The sequence below is a fragment of the Macrobrachium rosenbergii genome, chromosome 24 (genome assembly GCF_040412425.1).
Source record: "Macrobrachium rosenbergii isolate ZJJX-2024 chromosome 24, ASM4041242v1, whole genome shotgun sequence".
In the NCBI taxonomy this organism is placed as follows: domain Eukaryota; kingdom Metazoa; phylum Arthropoda; class Malacostraca; order Decapoda; family Palaemonidae; genus Macrobrachium; species Macrobrachium rosenbergii.
In genome coordinates, this window is record NC_089764.1 from 33,396,446 (window position 1) to 33,422,794 (window position 26,349).

At 36.8% G+C, this 26,349-nt stretch overlaps 1 protein-coding gene across 4 annotated transcripts in view; it reads right to left on the reverse strand.

The window, feature by feature from the left end:
- The window catches only part of LOC136852003 (cytospin-A-like), a 639,159-nt gene that overhangs the window by 409,626 nt on the left and 203,184 nt on the right, over positions 1-26,349 (reverse strand). For all 4 annotated transcript variants that reach the window (XM_067126446.1, XM_067126444.1, XM_067126447.1 and 1 more), the window contains exon 3: positions 12,850-12,932. The gene's annotated coding sequence lies outside the window, so the exon portion shown is untranslated. The remainder of the gene's footprint in view (positions 1-12,849; positions 12,933-26,349) is intronic.

The following is a 26,349-nucleotide window of genomic DNA, read 5'->3' on the forward strand; positions in this document are numbered from 1 at the left end:
ACCTACGAAAGATTTTGTCCATTTCAAAATAAAGCTTTAAGAATGACGAGTCGGCTGGCAGGATGGAGTGGAGACGGCATCATTGTGGAAACCGCGGAAGTCCCACTTGCAGAGAAGATAATGATGTATAAGAGATGGAGGGGCTGCTTGGACGTGAAATTCACACCACTCCGCCGAGAACGGTAAGTGACGGCGTCAACTGCGCCCCTCACCTGAGGGGACCGCGTGAGCTGGAAGTCCCAAACCTACTTGGGTGGGAACTGTGAGTCAAAATACATTCTTACCATTCTCGGTGTCTGGATATTGTTGTCTGAATTCGAGTCTCGTAAATCCGGGATCGAGAAGGAACACTTTCAAAATTCTTTTATTTTTCTTCATGTATTTATTTGGGGATGCTGGGGTTCAAGGTAGAAAGTTTATGCAACAAGTTAAGGAAAGCAAGGCTAAGAATTCTACTGTGTATACATATACATGCACTAACTCGCACACACACACAAACATGTATATATGTATACATATACAGTATATATGATTGTATGTATGTATGTATTTACACACGCACACACACAAATATATATATATATATATATATATATATATATATATATATATATATATATATATATATATTATATTGAGAGAGAGAGAGAGAGAGAGAGAGAGAGAGAGAGAGAGAGAGAGAGAGAGAGAGAGCACGTTTGCTGTACAAAATCAAATTTCATCATGTCCTTTTCTAAGTGTGATTTCTTGGACGATAAAAAAGAAATCAAGTGTCCTTTAAATCCTCCCATTCATGACACGATTTCTTGAGCAACAACATAATCCGAGCAGAATGCGACAACGACATTCCTTGCGAGTATATGAGTCACTTTAGGACCATTCCAGTCTTCTTCTTCTTCTTCTTCTTCTTCTTCTTCTTCTTCTTCTTCTTCTCTGGCCCTTCAAGACGCTCTCTGCCCACATCACACTTCCTGGATGCTTTCTGTCACGATGATGAAACTACCTCCAAGGTCATCGACCTCGGTGGTGAATCAAGGCGGCTTGCTGCACCTCTAAGGTTTCTAAAATAAAATTCGATGGGTGAAAAATTTTCGTTTTAACGATATCAATTTTTAACGCAAAAGTCTTTTCACAAACGAAATTGGATGTAGGAAAAAAGCTGGTAATGCGAAAATACCCAACGTAACCTGATGCTTGCATCTACCTTCACAACCTGACTGACACTCTTAGTTGAACATTTAACGAAAGACGAGACAGGTCAAATGCACAAATGTTTCTAATCATTCGATGTCGCGTCATTTTTAGCACATATAAGACCTTTGAACAAATTCCCTTTTTAAAAGTATAACTAGACTCCATTAACTTGATGACTTCAAATGCCTAACTCAGATAGAGGAAATCGTTCTGACCCATCCTTTCAATCTTCTTTTTCCCGCCTCCCTACTTTACAGGGCGATTGACTTCAGTCTCTCCCGCCTCCAGGTCTTGTTCGTCATTCTACTCGTCCAACTTATCCGGATCAGTTCTTCATGTGCAAAACCGTTAATTAACCACCTCGCATTTTCAGTTAGAAATATCAGGACAAGATCAGTTGTATTTCAGGTTCAATGGAAGGTGAAGACATAGGCAACTTTGTCGCTTCATTTTGATAATAATGACGGGTGCTATAGATACGAAGCTGATGATCATTACAGATATTACGCCACCTCAAAATTCACATTCTAACTAACCGAACTGATAATCCTACTGCAGTAATAAGGAATGGCATGATAAAACTGAAGACACCTCGACAATTGAACTAAGTGTTATAAACAAACTCCACGAATTCCTTCGACCGTAAAAAAATAATCAAATCATTCGTGACATCCAACATTACAATATCACAACTCAACCTTCATCGAGCACCAAAGCAATAGCCGCAAAACTCGCATTCAAGTCTCCAGCCGAGGTTCAGGGTATCAAAGAAAAAGAAAAAAAAAATAAACGGGAAGGGTATAAATGCTGAACGAGGGCGTTCGACAACTCTCTGAAGCCGGGCATCGCGTGTCCAATCCGGATCTCTTTGGTGTCGGGTTCTGACACCTGACCCCGCTTCCGACACGAGGGAAGGGTTCAAATCTGATCTGGTTTCCGATTACGATATCAAAGCTGGGACGCTCTTTATTGGGGGAGTCCTGAGTAGGTCGCGTTTCATAAATCAATAGAGGTTCTAATGTACCTGGTTGAAATTCTTGCTGCTTCAAACCAGATAATAGATTCTGGCCCTGAGTGTCACACACACACACACACACACACATATATATGACTGTAAAATATATTCTATTAAAACAGAATTCCATCTAATCAAAAGAGCCCATAAAACACTAAAATGGTAGAAATTATAGCGGTATGTTTCGAAGTCAACTGTCTCCCTCAATTGATCCATTACCTGTCAGTTGAGGGAGACAGTTGTCTTGGGAAGATAACAATATAATTTCTACCCTTCTGGTGATTTTATGGGCTCCTTTTTATTATATATATATATATATATATATATATATATATATATATATATATATATATATATATATATATGTATGTGTGTGTGTGTGTGTGTGTGTGTTCTGAGTGCCAAAGTCGATATAATCTGAGGTACTCTTATTGAAATATTCTGAAAGGCGCTTGACTGTTGTGAATATGTAGTTACAAAATTTCAATAGTCACAAAGAACTTAAATTAAGATTAAACTGATGGATGGGATGGTGGGAAGAGACGTAGCTGGAAGCACATTCGACCATCATTTTCTTGAGGTAGAGTGAATTTTTAAGGTAGTTTTGTTTGGAGAGGAAGGGTTCTAAACGTGGTCATACGTACGGTTCATGATATGCTGACGTTTCTCGATGATACAATGTACTTCGGTGACAGTGACGACGAGTTGAAGCCACTGAAGCAGTTTGACAATGTTAATGAGGGGAGGAAGCTGGAGGTGATTCCAAGCAAGAGTAAATCAAAGGCTGAAATATGCCGGAAAAACGTTAATATGAATGGTGGGAACACGGAAGTTGATATTTGTGGGCATTTGGAAATAAATGCTATAGATGAAGGTAAAATATAATAAAAAGTTGAATCAGAAAATAAATGCGTAAGGTAACCTCTGTAAAAGGCTTGGGCGAGTGAACGAATACTTATAAAATCATAAGCTAAGATGTTCTAACAGACGTTAGACCCTGTCTGTTTATAATATACGAAGTAGAGACTAAAGGGATGATAAATGTAAAGAAAAACGTGACCATGAAAGGTTATGGGATTCAGAATTACAGGAGGAATTTTGGCCTATTGTAGTCTGAGTTTTGAGTAAGTCACTTTTAAAAAGTACAATGTATTTTAGTGTATGTGTATATGTATATGTATATATATATATATATATGTGTGTGTGTGTGTGTGTGTGTGTGTGTATTCATTTGTTTTGTTCGGGAAGTGCCATAGATTAATGCACAGACTTGACTCATATTTGCAAGATCAGTGGTTCGTTTCCCGGCGTACCACCCACCAGTCTAGCCAGCTGTGAATGGGTACAAAGTCCGTTATCACCATGAAAAAGGGCATGTAACTTCACACTTTGAAACTTGCTGAGTATCCGGAGGTTATCATTATTTAGCAATATATATATATATATATATATATATATATATATATATATATATATATATATATATATATATAACGTATGCATGTACACATCACTGTTCAGTACAAGTATTTTTTGATGTTAAATTTGGTTTTCGTTGGGGGGGGGGGATCTACCCCGTCTTCGTTCCACAAGGCAGTGTTCTGTGACCTTGGCTGTTTTGTCTTTACGAGCGATATGATCATTGGCTTTGCAAAGAACACTACGCAAATGACGCTGTTCTCGTTGCAGTTACTTGCTGCCCTATTGCAACAAGATTGCTAACCTCAGAGACCTGGAGCGGATCGATATTTAATGTTGCCCGTCGAAAATGAGGATGAACTTCAGCAAACCTGAGTCTTCATTAATTGAGCTTAGGTAGTCTAAATGTGTTTGATCAACGTCTGTACCAGTAACAAATGCATCATCTCATCATAACCCTTTAAAATTAATCAGTTCTGATTCCTCCCGAGTGACATGAACGACAAATATATAAACCGTACATAAAACAATGGTGCAAGAGCTACATAAGGCAAATTTTCTGAGAAAGACTCACAAGATACGTATACAAACATGACGAATTAGTTACTCATATTCCCTGAGTGTCCATGAGCAGCGAATCTCATTTCAGTAACACTCTTATTAATAACTTCCCAACATGACTGTGTACACTGGGTTCGATCACGGGCGGGAAAGTTATCGTTTTACGACCGCTTCTTGAAAAGTCTATTACTTCTCTGTAGTTCTCAGCAACAGGTTATGTTTCTGATAGTTAACCAGTTGCGGTGGGTACTTCGGGAAACTACAGTACATCATAATGGTCACAACCTATCGTAGTCTTATATATATATATATATATATATATATATATATATATATATATATATATATATATATATATATATATATGTATGTATTTATATTTATATATATTTATATATTTATATATGTGTGTGTGTGTGTGTGTGTGTGTGTGTACAGTGTATATATATATATAAATGGATGTATGTACGTATGTTCCAGCATAACTCTGAAACGCATCGAGCAATTTCAACCAAACTTGGTATACATATGACTTACTATCTGGAAAAAATAGTAAGACATCACTGGCACCGAAGGGGGTGGGCGAGGGAAGGGGGTGCCATGTAAAAATAACCGAAAACGACAGATATTAGTGTCTAATCCTTAGTTTTTGAGGTCACTGAGATGAGTAGTGACACTCCTAATGCCCTTTTAAGTCCAAGTTCAGCCTCTATAGGAAGGGAGGTGAGAAGGCATGAAAAATAAAATATAAAAAATGACAGATATTGTGTCTAATCCATAGTTTTCGAGGTCGATGAGATAATAGTGACACTCCTGATGCCCTTTAAGTCCAAGTTCAGCCCCGACAGGAATAGGGGGTGAGAAGGGGGTGAAATATAAAATGTCAAAAATGCCTCTGCAATATAACTGAAGCAACTATGTTAACAGGAAAAGAGAGAGAGAGAGAGAGAGAGAGAGAGAGAGAGAGAGAGAGAGAGAGAGAGAGAGAGAGAGATTATCGGTTGTCATTCAGAGTTTTCCCGGGCAGCCCCAGGTTGGTCAGCTAATATATATATATATATATATATATATATATATATATATATATATATATATATATATATATATATATATATATATATATATATATATATATATATATATATATATAAGCTCATTTATAACGAATTCCAGACGACAGTCCCCTGGAATTCCCTATAAACGAACTTTACTATATATATATATATATATATATATATATATATATATATATATATATATATATATATATATATATATATATATATATATATATATAAGTAAACATTTAAGCACAAGAAAAATCAGAGTAGACATGTCAAAAATTCCTCATTCACAAACACACAAATAAAAGGACTAACTCTAAGAACCATATCAAGCGAATAACAACACTAAAATCCAAAAATATCAACGTTTACGACCCATTAAAAATTCTATCTCAAGGGCTCCGAGCGTCCCTCTATACGGGTTGCGTAAGAGGACTTCGTCCTTATGGTTATCATTCAAGTGTTTATTTTTTTTTTTTTTTTAAGTTTTCCTGTATTTTTTCACTTCTCTCTTAAACTACTCTGCTTCACGAGTTTGGTTAAGAATGTCAGTTTTCCTTGAAGGATATATATATATATATATATATATATATATATATATATATATATATATATATATATATATATATATATATTTTATGATGGTTGTATAATAATATTTCCAAAATAAAAAAGAAATTCTTTATCTACATTTTTTAATCAAAAAATTCACACCAGAGTGAATTCCGTTTGTTTTCCATTTCACAAAATTGTTGACAGATTTCAAGGGGAATTTTAAGCATTCTTATGATAGCTGGTATGGTTGTGTTAGGATATATTCTGGCCAATAAAAATTCCTAAAGGGAGAATAATGACCCATCAAGCCTGATAAAAGAAAGCATTAACGTTCTTTTCGAGTTTGTTTCCAATAAAACTTGTGAATAACTTTTATCGGAAGATGTCATTTACTCCAAGTTATTTCTTTTTCATTTTATTTTTAACTATTTTGATTTGTATCAGGTAATAAATTTAAAGCGCTTACTAAATAGTGCTACTGCGAGATAATGAAACTTCTTCCAAAGCAATAGCACTGATTGTCCAGTGCTGTATAACATTCGCTGAATTAGAAATAAAATCTTTTGCTTTTCTGAAAAACAAAGACAAATAATTATTTTTAGTAATTACTGAGAACCACCTCGACCACTGCTCGACATGGCAGTTTTACAGCCTTGATTTACAGTTCACTAGTTATTGCAGATAATCTTATCATTTTCTTCTCTTTTGGACTTAGGATGCTGAATGACTGCAGGAAACTAAACTACGAAATTAGAAAGGTGACAGGATGATGATGATGATGGGGGAAAAGTTTCAAAGTACCACCTGCAGTATGTCACGGCACCACCCCAGCCACCTTTAACAGAACAAATACTCTCAAACAAAGACCACTTCATGGGTGTCTTCTGTGCCACGAGAATAAACCTTAGGGATAACAGTTCTTTCAGGTTTAGAGTATCTTCTAACGTACGAGGAAAATGAGTCTTTTTATCATATCTTCCTCTAAGAAGCTGGTGATGCATTAACCTGTCTAATCCGGTCTTTGAGTGCCACAGGACCTTGGTTGTCGGGTTAGAAACTAATGTAGGCAATTATGCAGATGATGTCATTTATTAATGATTTCTTTTTCATATTTTGCAGTTATTAAACTCCACAGCACCAAATTGACGTGACATCTGCTGCTGCCGAAAAACTAAGTACAGTTTTTAAGAACTATATTTAAAGAAATGATGGTGTTTATGTCCAAAGCTCCTGATCTCCAGTTTTACCATTTCTGAAATATTGTTCTCACGACTGCATGTCACCAGGCTCTCTGAATCCTAATATCTTTCAGGAGATCGTTCCAAAAATAACGATTATAATCAGGAACACAGTCGAAATATTTCCTATCCGGCAATTATCGCCTTCGGTACACTAATACCCACGAACGAGAGATTAGTGCACAAATCATCAGTACCAACATCCTGTAAAATTATGACTGTCTTCCTCGCTGTATTATTATGAAGCCATTGCTCGCAATTCAAGGCTGGTTAACTGATTTAAGGTTTCCTGGCATCGCGTGGCAGTTTAAGAGCGCCTCTAACACGACTTTAAAGGTCCTTGCACGGCTGCCCTAGTTTATCTGACTGTGTTTCTGTTTATCAATCTTTATGCCTGTTTGATGATCAGTTGTCGGTTTTTTGTCATTTATTTGTAATTACAATTTCTCTGTTTTCTCTTTTTCTAATACAAACATTTACTCTGTGAAAGCTTATTTTACACGTTAATAACCTTTTAGGAAAGTTCCCATGGAAAATGTTCTCGTCATGACTAATAATAATAATAAAACCACCAGTATCACCATGCTCCATATTTCCATCATCACTATCATCAACCCCATTAATAAAACAAGGTCATCGCCCTCATTAGTAAATCAGATACCATCATCATTATCAGCGTGGTACAATTTATGTCGAAAGGAAGTGAATACTAAATTGGAAGATAAAATCTATATGCAGAAAAAGTATGTACTAAATTGGAAGATAAAATCTATATGCAGAAAAAGTACAGAAAAGAGAGAGAGAGAGAGAGAGAGAGAGAGAGAGAGAGAGAGAGAAAAGAGAGATGAAGAAAAGATAAAATCTATACGTTTCAGAGAGAGAGAGAGAGAGAGAGAGAGAGAGAGAGAGAGAGAGAGAGAGAGAGAGAAATTGAGATAAAATCTATAAAGAAAAAAAGTACTATCAGAGAGAGAGAGAGAGAGTTTCAGAGAGAGAGAGAGAGAGAGAGAGAGAGAGAGAGAGAGAGAGAGAGAGAGAGGTAGCAGATGACTGCACTCCACCAACTTGCATCTTGCAGAATATGTAATTATGACGGCTGAGTCTACAGCAAATTAAACCTTAATGGACTGAGCTTTGCTCCCCAAAAAGGATAATGGGATAATCAATGCATTGCCGTTGCACAATGACAGCTTTGCAAAACACGAAACCTCCCATGTTTTCTTCTTCGACACGAGTGAATCGACGTCGAGCATTGCATGATACCAAGAGACGTCCTCTTTATTTGAAAACCGAAGGAAAAATTGAGGAGAGAAGTAAAGCTTAATTCAACACTTTCGTTCTTTGCATATTTACACAGTTGATGAAACTGGGTGCTATTAGTTCTACCACCTTATTCATTCAAGTATTTAGTTAACTATTTCTTTTCTAAATATTATAATGCTGTTCTTTATCTACTAGGCTAATTCCAGTAAATTGTAAATACGTATAATTACACATTTCTCAATATAGCATTATCTCCCCGTTATAATTCCCTTATCAAGAGGACAAAATGTTTATTTATTCACTGCGTCATACGGTAATATCTTCAGTGTCATATGCACGAAAAACTCTACACACACGTCTGCATTTCACAGTTATCAATTTAACGTCTTATATCTAAAAAAAAAAAAAGAGCAACCTTTCAAATACTAAATTACAGTGCTGACTAACTTTCACAACTGAGCACTTAAAAATCCTTGACAGAGTGACTGGTTTTTTTTCTAAAATTAACTTTAAAATTGAAAATTTTGTTATCTCCAGCGCTGTCATATCTTCTGTTTCTGAATGATTCACTCTTGCTGAAATCTTTTTCTCTAATCAAATATTTAGGGTCTGGGGATCAAGTCCAAAATAAAATTGCTCACAATGTAGTAAGCGACTGAATTCGTCTATATTTGTTTTTATCTCAACTCCGAATACATCATTAACTGGAGACTTATGTCTTAACTGGTAAGTTCCAGGTCCGCATTCTTCTAGCTGCCTCAAGGTTTTCCCAGTAGGAATAATTGAAGCGCTCATCTACGTCGTCCTTGCACTTTACCAGCTACATAAATAATAACAATAACAATCATTTTGTGAGAGGCAGTGGGAAAATTCAACCTCACTTCGATGCCACAGAGTCACGGGCTTTACTCTGAAGAGCCTAGAAAAAAATTGTTTGTAGAAAACTACAGACAAACGGCGCGTAATCAAAAGGTCCCGATCGCTGACTCCATTCCTTAACGAGGAACCAGAATCAGTCAAGCAGATGGCGCATGCTTAACCTTTCGTTGCAATACAACGGAAGAGACGGTGCCTGCCCCGGTGATCTTAATTGGCGGAGTTTTGTTGACGAATCATCAACTGTAGGACAATGCAATCAACCGCAGTCATCATAAAGCAAAGAATTCAATGACAACGAAAACAACAGCTGCAGGGATCAAGCAAGCAAGCACTGCGTCGAAGATTCTAGGAAAAACTGTCATAAAAAAATAAAAGAAATGTTATGACAAAACAAGCGACAGCTGTACTCACACAAGAATAGCAAAGCAAGCAGATAACGAGAACTGTAAGACCTGCTTTGAGCGAGGAAGCAACAGTTGCCAGTAAGCTAAGTCGTAATGGCCACGGTACAATATCACACAACGCACCGTCCGTGTGACAAACCTCGCGACGCCAGAGCAAACAGGATCTACGACGAGAAATAAGGCAACAGCTGCTTTGATAAAGCCAGTCACTCGTGACTGTAATACACGTGGAGTATGCAAGGAAAGTAAATGACTCCACGAAAAAGCACAAGATATACAAAGGTTGGGTTAAAAGCTCTCTAGTCGATCTACACGAATCGCCAGCTTTGTCGCAATTCTTACCCTTCGGATAATTATGTAGGCATGGGTCACATTATTGATGCTGTTGCAAGGAAAAAAAAACTACAATAGCATACTTTAATCATTGTAGGTTAAGAATGATAACATACAGTTCCGTAGGTAATAGGAATCACAGTATCTATCGTTATCTGCAATTTTACCCATCTGTACACCATACACAGGGTGCGGAAGCGCTGACTGATCGTTTTCAAGTAGCATATACTTTAGCATTAACTGTTCATGTACTCGAATTAAGCAATACCCGTTTATGTCCATAGAAATTTATATATAAAACTGTACTGTCCTATATGTAAATTATATATATATATATATATATATATATATATATATATATATATATATATATATATATATATATATATATATATATATACACACACACACAAGCGGCATTCTCTTTCGAGATAATGCGGGTCACCAGGCGGGCCTTATCACGATGCACATCACAGCCCGCGCCGATGCAACACGACCAAAACAAGACCTGAACTGAACAAAGGTATCCAGAGGTCCCTTTTTACGTCTCCTTGTATTGTCTTTGTTCGCCGCCAACACGACAAAATCACTCTGGAATACCTTGGACCTTACTGCTGGAATATGAGGTGCGTCCCAAGAAAGATCACGTTTCAGGGTAAGACCCACGAGGAGTGATCTCTGCTGACTTTTATACTAAGGTCTACCGGTGACATTAAACGTGTTATGGATGGCTTTTTGGACAGGGAAATCGCGTCCTCAAAGTGCAGACTGGTATTAAAAATGGCTTTTCCATCAAGTTTGTATCTTATAATGAGGAGAAAATGCCCAGGAGACTTGTAGAGTAAGAAGTTCTCCAGTTTAAACTGTTTTCCTGAGGAAATCAATAACGACTGAATAAAACGGTAATCGACAACACACTGACGTTTAACAAACAGATCTGGACTCCACTTTTCTGCAAATCCTCATATTTCTTTTAACACGGAAAGAAAAACAATAAATGTCGTTTACTTGTAAATTTGCAAAGCTGCGGCAACACATTCGGTACAGATGTAAACGACTAGAAAAAATAACAACCGTTCATAAGTTAAGCATACCTTAGTTTAACCAGACCACTGAGCTGATTGACAGCTTTCCTAGAACTGGCCCGAAGGATTAGACTTATTTTACGTGGCTAGGAACCAACTGGTTACCTACCAACAGGACCTACAGCTTATTGTGGAATCCGAACCACATTATACCGAGAAATGAATTTCTATCACCAGAAATAAATTCCTCTAATTCTTCATTGGCCGGCCAGTGACTCGGATTGCGGGCCCAGCAGAGTGCTAGCCGAGAACTATACCGACCCGTCCAACGAGGAACTGAGAGAGAGAGAGAGAGGGGTCAACAACGTTAAACAAACTACATACACGTCCCGCAATTACAACTATCCCACATCCATTCACGTACCAATACATATCATCGTCACCCTACTTCGACCAATCCCAATTATTTCGAGTACGAGGGAATTCTAATTCTGAGCCTCGGAATTCCCGTACTATGCTGATATATTTTTCCCTTTAGTTCATTTCAATTTTTGGTGCACAGCTTTACTGTGACTTAAAGGTAATCAGCCGAAGTGACAGATAAGTTGGTAGCGAATTATTTATAAAAAATATGTTGTAAATAATAATAATAATAATAATAATAATAATAATAATAATAATAATAATAATAATAATAATATTCTATAACCACTAGCAAAAATTTTCCCCCCAAATCTAGCCAAGTTTCCGTAACTTCCTCTGCAGAACAACAAATGGTCCGGTCACTGAAGCCTACTGATTATTCGACATGTTACGCAAAAACAGAAAATAGAAAATAAACGAAAACTTTGAAATTAAAAATACTGCATCGAAAAAAAAAATGCATGATCCCAACCTAAATGTCAAGAATAATTCGCAAAGAAAACTGCATTCTTTATCACAAGAATCCGGGCCTATTTAGCATTGATGCACAGAGAGAGAGAGAGAGAGAGAGAGAGAGAGAGAGAGAGAGAGAGAGAGAGAGAGAGAGAGAGAGAGATATAGATAGCAGAATTGGAGAAGCAGCTCCATGAGTTTGCAAAATTTTTTGCTCTTTAAAAAAAGCTTTTTTTTATATATAAAAACAAAACTAGAATCTTTTGTTAATCTTTGCAGCAATGCATCAATTGAGGCGTTAAAGCCTGCTTTGAAAAGGAAAGCGTAACTTCTCGTTTTAATTAGCAAAACAAGCATGATAAAAAGTAAAAATACTTTTTGTGTCCATCGCTGAAGAATTTGGTTCCATAACAATGATGTATATTCTCATTAAGACGTCGGATGAATTCGAATCATAAATATGAGCTGACATTCCTCGGCTTATTGTTAAATCCTGTAAAGAGGAAAAAATCGACCGCCGGAAGCGGGGGACGCCATCTGTCAAACCTATCATGAACTTTCTTTAGATCTTTACACGTCCCACATGCAATCCTTCCTTCACTCACAAATCTCCTGCATTATATTAAACCTTTGATTTATCCCTCTTCCTTGCTTAAAATCACAGCCACTGCCCCGCTCCTTCATGACTCCTAAGCTTAAATGCTTGAAATGTTAAAACTTGAATTCAAATAAGCCACTCAAAGTCGACATTTTCCAAACTACCGCATATTTTTAAGGGTCGAAGATGCTGAATCACTCTGTCCTGACTAAACTCACCTTCACTGCGTAAATTTATGGATTCCCATAATTTGGCGTTTACATTCGGTATGCACCCAATTGTGATTCGACATGAAATTATCGTATTAATCCTACACGCTACAAATTACCGACGGCCGTAAGCCAACCTAAAACATGAGAGCAAATCATTTGCCAGCTGACTGAAGCAGCAACAATAACAATCAATCAATGGCTGGAGAAACTGACCTTAATTAATTCGAAGAGCGAAGAGCACTGCGAAGACTGCGATCTTCGATGCTTCCCATGAGGAACGATCGATTTAAATATTCCTGCAACAGAGAAAAGTAACTGTGAGAGAATCGTACCAACAATGAAATAATCGTTGAATAAAAGTACAGTATTATGTATCGTACAAATTGTATTTTCGGTCACACAAACACTTACTTAAAACATCAACAGATATCTTTAATATCTTTCTGAGGAAAATACATGGAACATTTCCATCCAGATCCCCTAACCACATTTACCTTCAAGCTACGATAGAAGAGAATAAAGAGAAAAACACAAGTAATTCTATACCACACCAGGCATCCAACGCCTTTATTAATAACGTCTGGGCCCCCATAATAAGATGAAACGTAGATCGTACAAGACTTAATCGTAAAACTAAGAGTTGACCAGTGGTTTTGACGTTTCAAGGGCCCACAACTGACATTGCTGCATGCAAAAGCAAGTGATAGCGTCTTCCATCCACGCATATTCTAAGTACATGAGGTGTGTTTATTATGGGGATATACAAACGTAAAAAAGAAATAATAATAATAATGAGACAACAACAACATTAACAATATCATCAATAAAATCATTTAGGTGCCTGCTAATTACATGCACATTATAAATGCCCCCCAAGGTTCTGGATTCCAAAAGGGGCCACGAAGGTAAATTAGTATCATTATTCCCAAGGATGCAGGAAACAAACAATGTTATATACAAATTGACACACCCCAGATTAGGACTGTGATACTCCCGATTCTTAAATCTGCAAGTATAAAGAGAGATGCGAAAAAATAATATAAAATAACAACGGGATACGAACCAACTAGTTTTACACCTGATACTTTCATTTTTCTTACTCATAAATGCATTACATCAGTTCTAATTAAAAAACACATTTTTAAAAGCCCCCTTAATTATAGTATGAGTGTGTCCTTTATCTAACTAACCGGCCTTCGAAGTGTATACAGTTCTTATAAAAACTTAGAGTTCCATTCTTTCTGACCATTCATAAACGAACCAAAACGTCTTGTACCTCAATCTTTCACTGACAACATACAACAATTCTTAGTGAACCATCGTCACGATTTATTGATTTAACCACTAACATTATTCCAAATTCAAATTGTGAAAAAACTGCCACTGGATATGTTGTGTAAATACAGTACCTTCAAGAGTAATGGCCTCATTTCAGATTTTTGTTGGGGGAGGGGGGGCAAAGACGGTTTGTGCAGCGAAGCGAACCTAATCAGCTGAGTTTTTTTTTTTAATTTTGAGCTATTTTATGTTTTTGAAGCCAAATGAGCAAGGTATTTCAGCAAAAATTATATACTCCCACCACTATATATTTTATCTCACCATCACTGGTAGCTAGTAGACAAAGATCAAGAAACATAATATTTCTGAGAAATTTTATATATTTATGATTGCACATTTAAAAAGAAAACATGCTGTTACTTCTTGGGGCTTGGGGTTAGGGGCCAAGTTGAGGCTTTGGGGGCAACTTGGGTCTTGGGGGCAAGTTGAGTCTTGAGGGGGCAGTTGACCACCAGCCCCCCCCAAAATAACGCCCCTGGCGCTGCCCCTTGGTGAGCATCAGGTCCAGCTGGCCATACTGCCAGTGTCTGGATTTGGACCCAAAGTTCATGTCATGAGCACCTCTTTAGGTAGAGGTAAGCAAGGTCTAGAGACCTTGGAGGTGAGACCTACAATCAAAAACTGTGGCCTTGCTCGGAATTAGCACCAGAAGTCACTGACAGCAGAATAAAGGACAGAGTTTAGGCACTGAGTGCTTCGTCTCACTGGCTTCAAGTAAGGATGTCTGGTGAAAGACCCTGGTTAAAACTCAATACACAACGATAAGGTTTTCTGACCTTAATCAGTCTGGAACCACTGCACTACATGGAACTGACAATCCTCTCTTAAGACACTGAATCCTTCATGAATTCTGCCACATCAATTGACAGTTAAAATTTACAAAGGGACCCAAGTCCAAAGAAAATCCTGGTTTATAATTACTTAGGAAAATTTGACAATTTGACCTGGAACAAGGAAACTTATCGAACTGGAAAGGTGAAATAGGCAGAAATGAAGTCAAGAGGTATGGACAGACCATCAAAGCCGCCTGTGAAAAATGGAACAAAGAGATATGAAGGGGAGTGCGTGCATATTTATTCAGGAAGAACAGCTAAACTTGGTAAAAGAGTAGGCATGACTTTAACACTACACGTAGAAGTCACTGACTGACTGGAGAGCAGTGAGAAGTAAATACCACTTGTTGTATTCAAATCAAAACAGTGTAATATGAACATACATATCATAGGCGTAAGTGCATGCCAGGCATTATGCATATCAAAATCCTAAGTATCTAGCTTCTAACTGTATGGAAAATTTCACTGGACAGCCTTTTCCAGAATTAATCCGATTACGAAAGTTTTTCGTTGCCTTGCACAGTTCCAGGAATTTGGCAGCACACAATTGAAGAGCGCTAAGATCGCAACAAACCATCTTCAATTAGCGTTGTCCGAGGCCGGTTTTCAACTTTACAGAGTGAAGAGAAGGAGCAAATGACATCAGCTCAGATGACAGCTTTTGTCATTTAAGAAACGAGTTCATAGTGTGGCTCATGTCTGTATCACCATCCACGTATGTTGTGAGCTTTATCCACGTGCATTGTGTATTTTTTTAAAAACGAAGTAGAGGCTAGTGTTATTGGGAAGCAGCTAATGGAGTTCAGAGTTTGTTCGTTAACCTGAAGTATTACACAAAGGCAGGTTGTTTTTTTTTTTAAATTTGAGTCTCAGGGCTTTGCAAGAGCAACTCCATGCAAACATTAAATAAAAGTACAGATAGCTGAACTGGACGAAGCTTTCCATTAATGAATTTTAAAGCTTTTCAACATAAATGTTGTTTTTAGTAATTTTAATGTTAAGAGTTTAGTAACAAGAAATTCTCCTAAAGACGTTTCTGGCTGCATCTATGAAATTCGTGGTAAAAAGTGTGATAAAATGCATTATGGACAAACTGGAAGATCGCTTTCACAACGAATCAAACAACACCAATATTCTGTGAGAACTGGCCAAATATCGAATGCATTATTCGTGCATATGAGAGATTTAGGTCATCCTATTAACTGGAGTGAAGCAAGATCTTCAGTCCCGTGCAACGACACAGTTAAAAGGAATATCACTGAATTCTGCCTTATCAAGTCAAATAAATGGAAGTGTTCTAAATTTAAGTCTTGGTTTGTTTAAACTTGATGCCTTCATAACTAAAAAGTTGTTCATAAATATAAGCAAAATTAGTATTTGGTTTTATAGATGTTTCTGGAATTTGAATGGGTAAGATTCCATACCTCTTACGGTGAAGTACATGGTTTTAGTTTGTGACCGCGCGATCCCGGATTATCTTGGATTACCTTTTTGTTTATTACCTTTTGACAATTAGCCATCTGGAATTCTTGTTCCTTTATGTTTACTTTGCAACTTTCTTTTCATCTGCGTCTCATTTGTGCCCAGACGATGCGTTCATACGCGTGAAAACGCTTGGTACTGAACTTCTGCCTCTCATTTTCCTGTGGGATTCAACTTATCTCTCTCTCTCTCTCTCTCTCTCTCTCTCTCTCTCTCTCTCTCTCTCTCTCTCTCTCTCTCTCTATATATATATATATATATATATATATATATATATATATATATATATATATATATATATATATATATATATACTTATACATATATATATATCATATATATATATATAAATATATATACTATATATATATATATATATATATATATATATATATATATATATAGATAGACATATAGTAAAACTTGCAGTCAAAGAAAAAAACCTTATACTACAACCTAGCTGCTAAAAAATGAAATTTGGTATTCGTCCTAACGAATGCGAATAACAAGCTAGAATGCGTGAAAACTCGTAGCAGTTCAAATGTGCACAAGCATCACAGTCAAAAGAAAATCTATGAAAAGCTACTCAAGGCTGACCTTGCCGTGCCGAAGCAATCTGTTCTTCTGCGAGAAAACTTGGATTCCTTAAAAGAACAACATTTTTAGATTTGCAAAGCAAATCGAATCCGGATTCTTATCCTAATAAGGCATGCACAGTTAGTAGGCGGTCAGGATATTTAGCAGCGTAATAAAACATCTGAGGCTTGTAAGGTACATCACATGAAATCAGAAAGATAGGCAAACGAGTTTAAAATAGCGTCCATAATAGGACATTAACAAGAGAACGACTTTTATTTTCTTTTGCATTCGAGCGCGAGTTTCAAGGAAGATATTCTAACAGGGATGTTAAAACTATCATGGCTTCCGACATCTCTTATAATAATAACCAAAAGCATATTAAATACAAATGTATGGAAAGTACAGCAGGTACATGAAACTCACTACATTTGCTCACCTTCAAAACATACATGTATGTGAACGCAAGGTCCAAAATGCATCTATCTATAGAGATTCACACCTTTTTCCATAACTGTCGATAATGCCGACAGTAGTCGTGCGTCACTGAGAGAGAGAGAGAGAGAGAGAGAGAGAGAGAGAGAGAGAGAGAGAGAGAGAGAGAGAGAGAGAGCATGACAGTTAATCTACGTATTTATTTTCAGACGCTGCCCATGCCCTGCCATCTATAGGCAGTAAGCTGATAACGTGTCCAGAATAAACCACTGAACCACCTCTACATCAAACCGACAACCCTTCGAGTTCGTCCCTGAAGCATAATAATAATAATAATAATAATAATAATAATAATAATAATAATAATAATAATAATAATAATAATAATAATATCCTCCCTTTCAAAACTTATTCCCCTACGAGCACTGCAAAATATAATTTCTATAAAGTATTCAGTTCAGGTCGCACGATCAAATATATTGCTGAAACAGTTTACCTGTGGTATTTTGATATATACATGAACACGCGTATAAATACCTTATGTATGTATATGTGTGTATATACACAAACACACACACACACATATATATATATATACATATATATGTATATACATACACATATATGTACACACACATATATATATACACACACACACATTCGAGCGCGTGAGGGTCGGTGCGTGGGATGCAGTCCTATCTGTGATACGACATATGAGCAAAGGAGACCATAATAATTGACATCCACTTTAGCGAGAGGCAGGCGAGCGGAATCCCGCAACAAATAACCTAGGAGCAGCACCATCAACTTGACCCATGCAGTGGTTTCGCAAGCAATTACTCCTCGAGAGATGCAGACGCACCACCCAAAGGATTCTCAAGGCCACACGGCAACTCCGATTCGTAGAAGCGAAGGCCCTTTCAGCGAGCGCTGCACACGGAGCCTTTTAGGGCCTCTCGCACCAGCAGCCAGCCAGATAAAACGGCTCGGTAAATCTCCCGGCGTACTGGGATGCCGCGTTAAAATAAGGCTTTCGGGTGGTACGGAAACAATTGAAACAATACAAATATGGTTACAGGATGTATTGCAATCAAAGGGTTGGAATTGCGTCTTGTCATTTAAGCAACAATGGCATGTGCACAGTATGTTTAATTTCATTTCTTACTTATTTGCAAAATTGCCTTCACACACATTATACATATATACAGTATATATATATGTGTATATATATACATACACATGGTGTATATCTGATTTCGTAATGTATCACGAATTAGAGACTTCTCACTTTATCTCACTTCAATTAGTATTTCATGGAGGGTAAGAAGAGTTCATTCTTTTTCAGAGGTACAATAAAGTTAATTTCATAATTTACGGAGAGGTTAGCTTGAAATTTACATTTAAAACTTCTTCGTCACTGATAAGAACTTCCAACGAAATGTTGACAACAGACCTATTTTAATCTCCGAAAAATATTTCTTACTTTTTTACAGATGCATACTAACCAAAGTGAATACCTCCAACTATATTCCAAAGCTGAACTTTATTTTTAAGCAATATATATATATATATATATATATATATATATATATATATATATATTATATATATATATATATCTTATATCTTATATAAAAAAGTGAATGTTTGTACGTATGTTTGTAACTTTGTGCGCTATAGAAATTCGAACGGCATGACCGATCTAGACAAAATTTGGCATATGGGCATCATTTGACCCAACTTAGATAATAGGGTAGGTTTCAAACCGTACCCCCTTCTGTTTGTGACTTATGTGGTAAATAAACTCTTCGGGTTTACCATACATTATTTCATGTGTAAATAAACTCTTGAAAATGTTTATCATTTCCTGTAATTAACAATTCTGTATAAGATTTGATTTTCCTTTCCGAATTAATAATTATTGAAAAGGTTTTCAGTCACCCAGTAATTGGATAAAATGGACAGTCACCACAGTAATCATAAAAGTTTTCAGACAGTCATAAAAGGGACAGACAGTAAGCACCTGGATAAATGGACAGTCACCACAGTAATACCACCTGGATAAGAAGGACACATTCAGTAATTCTTGGACAGACAGTAATACATGGATAAATGGGACAGTCCACCTGATAAAGGGACATAGTAATACCCTGGATAAATTACCCAACACAGTAATATCTTGGGATAGACAGAATAGTAATGCAGTCAGAATAGTAATGCCTGGACAAACGGGACAGTCACCACAGTAATACCTGGGAGACAGTCATCACAGTAATGTCTGGATAAATTGGACAGTCACCACAGTAATACCTGGATAAATGGGACAACCAATACAGTAATATATGGATAAAAGGGACAGTCAGCGCAGTAATTTCTGGAAAAAAAAAAAAAAAGGACAGTCAGTACAAGGAGGTGCAGGAAAATTTTTCTGAGTCCTTCAGAGTTTTCCCGGGCAGTGCCAGGTTGGTTAGCTAGTATATGCATATATATGTGTGTTTTAAAATCTTCATATCCTCTTTCATTTTCACTTCGTGTAAAAATATATTTTTCAAGAATAATTATAAAAATGATGTTGAACACAGAAATTTTCATCTCCACTGAATTTCAGAAATTTCAAATGATCTTTTATTAGTAATCGTTACCCAGAGAGGATAATGAGCAGTCATAAATCTCTTATCACTTCAGAGCAAGCCTCCTCAACACATAAGATATAGCTTTACTGACTCATAAATTTATATTCTAAAACCATAAAATCATATATCATATTGTATAAATAAAATTGTAAAGAAATCATTCACTGCCCCCTCTCTCCCTCTCCCTCTCTCTCCCTGGCGAAGATAACACGCTATTCCTTATTTATTGGGCAGCTTTCCGTTACCTCCCTCTTGTTCCTATAGTTTTATGTCTGCGAGTGAAAGTAGGGAAGCAAGAAAAAGGACAGCTTGCTGATGGGCGTGGCTATCGCAACCAATCATAATGATAACATAAAATATGCATTTACCTGCCCATCCTGCCGAAAGGGCCAGGTCTCACTCGACTGAAAGTGTTGACTGCTGCTGTCAGCTGTATGAATAAAAAAACAATCCTACCTGCCTACTCACCTCATTCAGTGACTCCCTCCTACCCGTGCAAGAGACAGGTGCATTAATAATGCACCGTACACATACGCAGAAACCTTATCTTATCCTACTCATTCGCAGTAATGTGTGTGTGTGTATGTACATATCAGAATATGTATGACTCAATCTACAGACAGACAGTAGGAGGAATTATTTAAAATTTGTAGAAGCTAAAATTTATGTTTAGTTTCTTTGTTACCAGGGACTTAAGAACAAGCTTCAATGATTTGGATTGCAATATACCTTGGAAACATTTATTTATTAAATTCTTTTCGAGTATAGCAAGAAAACTTCATTTCCTTATTCCCCCAGGCCTGAAAAACAAACAGAGAATGGAGGAATAATGAAGCACAAGAGGAAATGTTATCAAAATCAGGAAAACGAGAGCACGTTAGATTATACATCTCTTTTTGTGAAGAAACGTATCATATAGAATGTACTTTCGACATCCGTTTTGAAGCAAAACCGGGAGTGAAATCAAATCGACTGAACAGAGCAACGCAGCATATAATCATAGATATGCAGATTCAAGTTGTTTAACTGACCATTCAAAATAACTTGTCATAAGTGAGAGAGAGAGAGAGAGAGAGAGAGAGAGAGAGAGAGAGAGAGAGAGAGAGAGAGAGAGAAAACCGAACACCACATGAAAATAAGTAAACTAATGACGTAAAGAAATAATGCATACGTAGTAACGTCTCACAGGTAAAAAATTTGATCTTAACTTTTTTATGCAAAAGCAATGAACGTCTTACCAAGGAATTATATAGGAAAGTAGGCCACGGGTTACTGACCAGTCTGTTAACTTAAGCCGTCCATTACTCAAATGACTGATGGACATCGCGGCAACAGGTCGACCTGGCCCCAGTACAGACTCTTTCTGAGTTGTTCCAGGTCTCATTCCACTCTGATCTGACACCAGGTTATCCGTCCCAACGTAGACAAAATGACTAGTCAAAAGTTTCCATTCATTTTCTTCCTTTGTGTATTATCGATCTGTCGTGTGTGTGTGTGTGTGTGTGCGTGTGTGTGTCAGCTACAAGAGAACATCAGTATGTGCTGTCCATTCACGCTCTAATGCATGAGATCATGGAAGGCATAAGTTAAGTATAGCTTAGTTTAACCAGACCACTGAGTTGATTAACAGCTCTCCTAGGGCTGGCGCGAAGGATTAGATTTATTTTGCGTGGCTAAGAACCAACTGGTTAATGAACTATTAAGATGTTCAGCGGTCACCCAGTCTGTCGTAAGTTAAGATGGCGACTTTCCTAATCGAAATTTGCATAGTGGAGGTCTGTACGCTGCAGTGACCTAGTTTATCCATTTTGCTGAAGAAATATATACATATATTTATATGGTTAGACAGTAATATATATATATATATATGCATGTGTTCTAAAAAAGAAAAATTGGTGGAGCAAACTCCATTAAAGAACCCCCTTCTAGCCTAAAAATTAAGCTGTTACACACAAGTACCTCCTATAATCAGAACGTGCATACTTACCAATAAGAAGATATCTGTGGAAATGAATTAGCTTGGATGCTGTACAATTTTCGTCTCGTGTCATTACTCCCACTTGGGTGAGTGTCTAGCTTGCAGGGTGAAAGATCCGTCATTCCACAGGAATAGTGAAAAGTTAAGTTCATCAAGTTGTGAAAAAGCAAATAACATTAGTAATTATTTCTATATCTGTTTCACTAAACCAACAGCCACATTACCAGTTACTATTCACCATTCCAAAGGAGAAAAGTATAAGCTGGAATACTTTTCAACAAACATGTGTAATACTGAAAATACACGATAATACTGAGTTCACAAAGGACGAGACATGAGATAATATATATTTGAATTTATTGCTCATTCCTTTCGTCGTTCTTATGATATCTGCAGTTTTCTAATAGCAATCATTATAACAACTATCATGATATTTGCTGTAAAGACGAGTTTGCTACTGGACCAGGGAAATGTTGAGTAAGTCCGGATCGACTAGGGTCGGATTCACCTTTGGGCGAGATCGACTAGAACACGGATTTCCGGGAACTTAAAAGAATTAGGCTCAGGGTTAAAGCATCAAATGCTGGTGTCGGGCTGCAGCAGGATTCATAAACAAAATTTTCTGGAACCTTGACAGATTGGTCAAAAGCCGAGCTATAAGAGACGGATCTTCATATACGTTCATGGCGATCCTGATCCGGCAGGTTTAAAAAAAAAAAAAAAAACTACAAAAGCGAAAAAATCCTCCCCGAAGGGCAACAAGAAAGACCTTCTGCAGATTAAGGTTAATCAAATGTAGCAGCATTCGTGTCGGGCTCATTTAATATATGGGAATCAAAGAGCCATCGTTGTCTTTTATGTAAATGAGGCAAATTAAGAAGCGGCTTGCAAACCCAAGGTGACTCATACGAATGATCTAGGGACTCTCCCCTAATCCCCAGTATGGGCCTGTATCCTCATCGGCCCTGAAGGGTGCTCTGCCCTTAAGAGCTCCCTTACAACCGCACTACAGCACCCGATCCATACCCCTCAGATATACAGCATATCCCCTTCATTCCTTCCTCAGCATCATCCCTTTCTCCTAAACAACATCCTTCCCCCAAGGATCTGCGGCAACAGCCTTCCCAGAAGGAAGGCCCTCTCCTCCTCCTCCTCCTCCGACGACGACGACGGCCTGTCTTTACGCCTTATTATGATCTTTATCTCGCCATCCCTGCCAAGGACGTCTTCGTTAAACTTTGGTTCTATTTCTCTCTCTCTCTCTTCCATCGGCGTTAATGTCAGGTCGTTTCGGTCCTACGGCTAATCCAAACCGAGGGTCAAAGTAATAACAAAGACAAACTTTTGAAAGTACCTCCCACACACCAACCTGAAGCCTCCTCGCTTGGTGGCTTAATAATGAACTGTTGTGTGGTAAGCTTCGTATGAGCAATCCTTAAAACTATTCCGAGTCGAAAGCTAGCTCCCAGATTTCAGCAATAATCAAAAGCTTTCGTTTCAAAGCTTTCACTAAAAATCAAAAATCTATTATGCTCTTCTAAAACATGCCGCTACTTGGCAACTGTGATTTTCCCATGAGCACGAGGAACTTCATATATATATATATATATATATATATATATATATATATATATATATATATATATATATATATATATATATATATATATATATTAAATATATATATTAAACACGTTTTATGGTAGTTAATAACATCTCATTTGGTTTCACTGCTACGTCTTCAGTTACGTACCACGTGATTACTGCCCTTTATATATATATATATATATATATATATATATATATATATATATATATATATATATATATATATATATATATATATATATATATATATATATATAACATCTATATTAAAAACACGTTTTATGGTAGTTAATAACATCTCATACGGTTTCATTGCTACGTCTTCAGTTACGTACCACGTGATTACTGCCCCTTTTAGATCTTAACCGATTATAATATCCAAAGCACTTTTTCTCAAATTAAATTTGCGATGCCTCAGACTTGACTAACACTAAGTCACTCATATGCTGTACGTGATCTTACACACAATCGTTTGAAGAGGCCGACAGCAGAGTTGCGAGCACAAGGTTAGTGCTCAGGGTCCTATTTTGTTTTTGTTAGTGACGTGATTCTTGGATTGAAGAATAAGACAATGCAGCATGCAAATGATGCTGTCACTTGCCCACTCCAAATATAAAATGAAGTTGCTGCTGGCCTTTACAGAAATAAAAGAAGGAAGGAAAAAAAACACTGATTAGCCGCTTTTGCTTTGTACTCCTACAGCAGGATTCGTTCTGCATCTGTATTTAATCACGAGAACATTTAACCATCCCTGTTGCCACTGATTCGAAGATTTCTTTTACAAAGCGTTTACGAAACACATCTTGCTTCCCGAAAATTTGGTATACTTTGTAAGGCTTCCTGCATCTTCAGAGATGCTGTAATTACTAGTAGTGGTAATTACGACTCAGCTCCTCGTTGGAAGGTATTTAATTTGGCCATCTTCTTTTTCAACAAGAAACTTCAACTGAAAACTTTAGTCATTCTTTGATTCAAGAATTTATGAGTGCTCATCACACTTTACTGGGCATTAGCGATCCAAATTCTGCGAAGGTGCCCAACACGGCACTACCCTTGCTTGACCAGAGGTCTGTGACCCCGCCCCCTTTGGGGGTTAAAACTGACGAACGGCGTTTCCGGTGGTAACTGATTCCGGCAGGCGAAAGGTTGTAATACTCCTTTCAAAGCCATGCATCGCCGAATAAGTTGTACCATTTTATCTGTATGTGATTATCTGACTTTATGTATTATAATTTTTCAGTTTTTTTACAGGTTCCCTCTCTTGTTGCCTCTCTTATGCAGACACTCACTTCTTAAGTTAATGCTCTTTTAGGCTTCTTTTATAAAATCATTTGCTCATTTTGAAAAAATTCGATTGGAATGGCCTTCACCAAATTTTTACGATTGTTTTCATGATATCTGTTATGTGCTTCAACATACTTTTTACATGTTTTCGTATATTTTGTATTCCTTGTAACATATTTCCCGTTACTCAGTTCATCGGTTAAAATGTAAAATATTTTGTCATTTGTATCTCTGCATGGATTGGAATGCTTTCAGAATGTCACATTCAATCAAGTCTGTTCAGTTCAAAATACAAGTCAAAAATAAACTCTCATTGACGAGTCGGTATATGTAATACATGGCAGTAGGTATAGACTTCTCGCAGCTCAACACAGATATCAGTTTCCAACATTTCAGAAGCAGGATATGAGAAAACGAACAAAATGAATCTTTTTTTTTTTCAGGGTCCTTAAAAGTTTTAGTTCCTGGAAGAAACAAAAAAACACTTGCATACGTGCATAAAATTAATTTTTAACGAAGGCCACTGTCCCTCTGTTGGGAGGACGACAATGGGAGATAAGGATTCAATAATAGATAATATCTAAGCAAATTAGTTGGTGAATTAACCGACTTCTCCCAAGCCAGTAAAGGCCACAACTTCGGTAAAAGAGGCATTCCACCTTCTCTCCACGAATTCTGAGAAATCTGCAAATTTGGTCAGCGGTACTGATCACAGTTGTAATATTATTATTATTATTATTATTATTATTATTATTATTATTATTATTATTATTATTGCAATGATGTGCCGTACAGTAATGACAATAGTTACTTGCATTACCAACAATAGTAAATGGGTATGACCACTCTTTTTCACTTCTGTTACAACTTGTAAGAATAGCATTACTGATTTGGCATTCCCTTCAATGACAAACGAGACTGGACGATTTAATAGCAGAAATATTAAATTTTAGTGGAGATGTTTCTCAAATAAAAACAATTGTGGTACAGTTCCATTTTCCAGTTACGTTACGTATTATATTTACTATATATCTTTGTTATATTTCACCTGCCTATTACCTGTAATCTTGTGTCATTATTTCTTCATCAAACTTTCATTCAATCAAATTAGAGGAATGAATTACACTGCATGCCTACGGCCAAGTACCCGGGCATATAAAATTTAATACTTTAAGCCAAGAATACATAAACGATATTCTCCACTAATATTTTGTAAGAGTTATGAAAAAAATCAGTGATACGCAGATCTGCCACTGAAGATTCTCGGTATCTTGAAAAACATTACATTTGGAATATTCTCACAAAAAATATTATGCAAATGTTATTTTTGCATGAAACAGGCGCCAATAACTCACGAAACGAGCAACTGCAGAGAAAAGAGAAACCAAAAAAATAATAAGCAAATAAATCAAGGAGCAATCAAATATGAAAATAATCACACCTGAAAATAAACAAAAGAAATTACAACGAATGATTATGCAAAATAAGTATTTATGCTGATCCGATTTTAATTGAACATACTCAATAATCTCATTATAATATAATC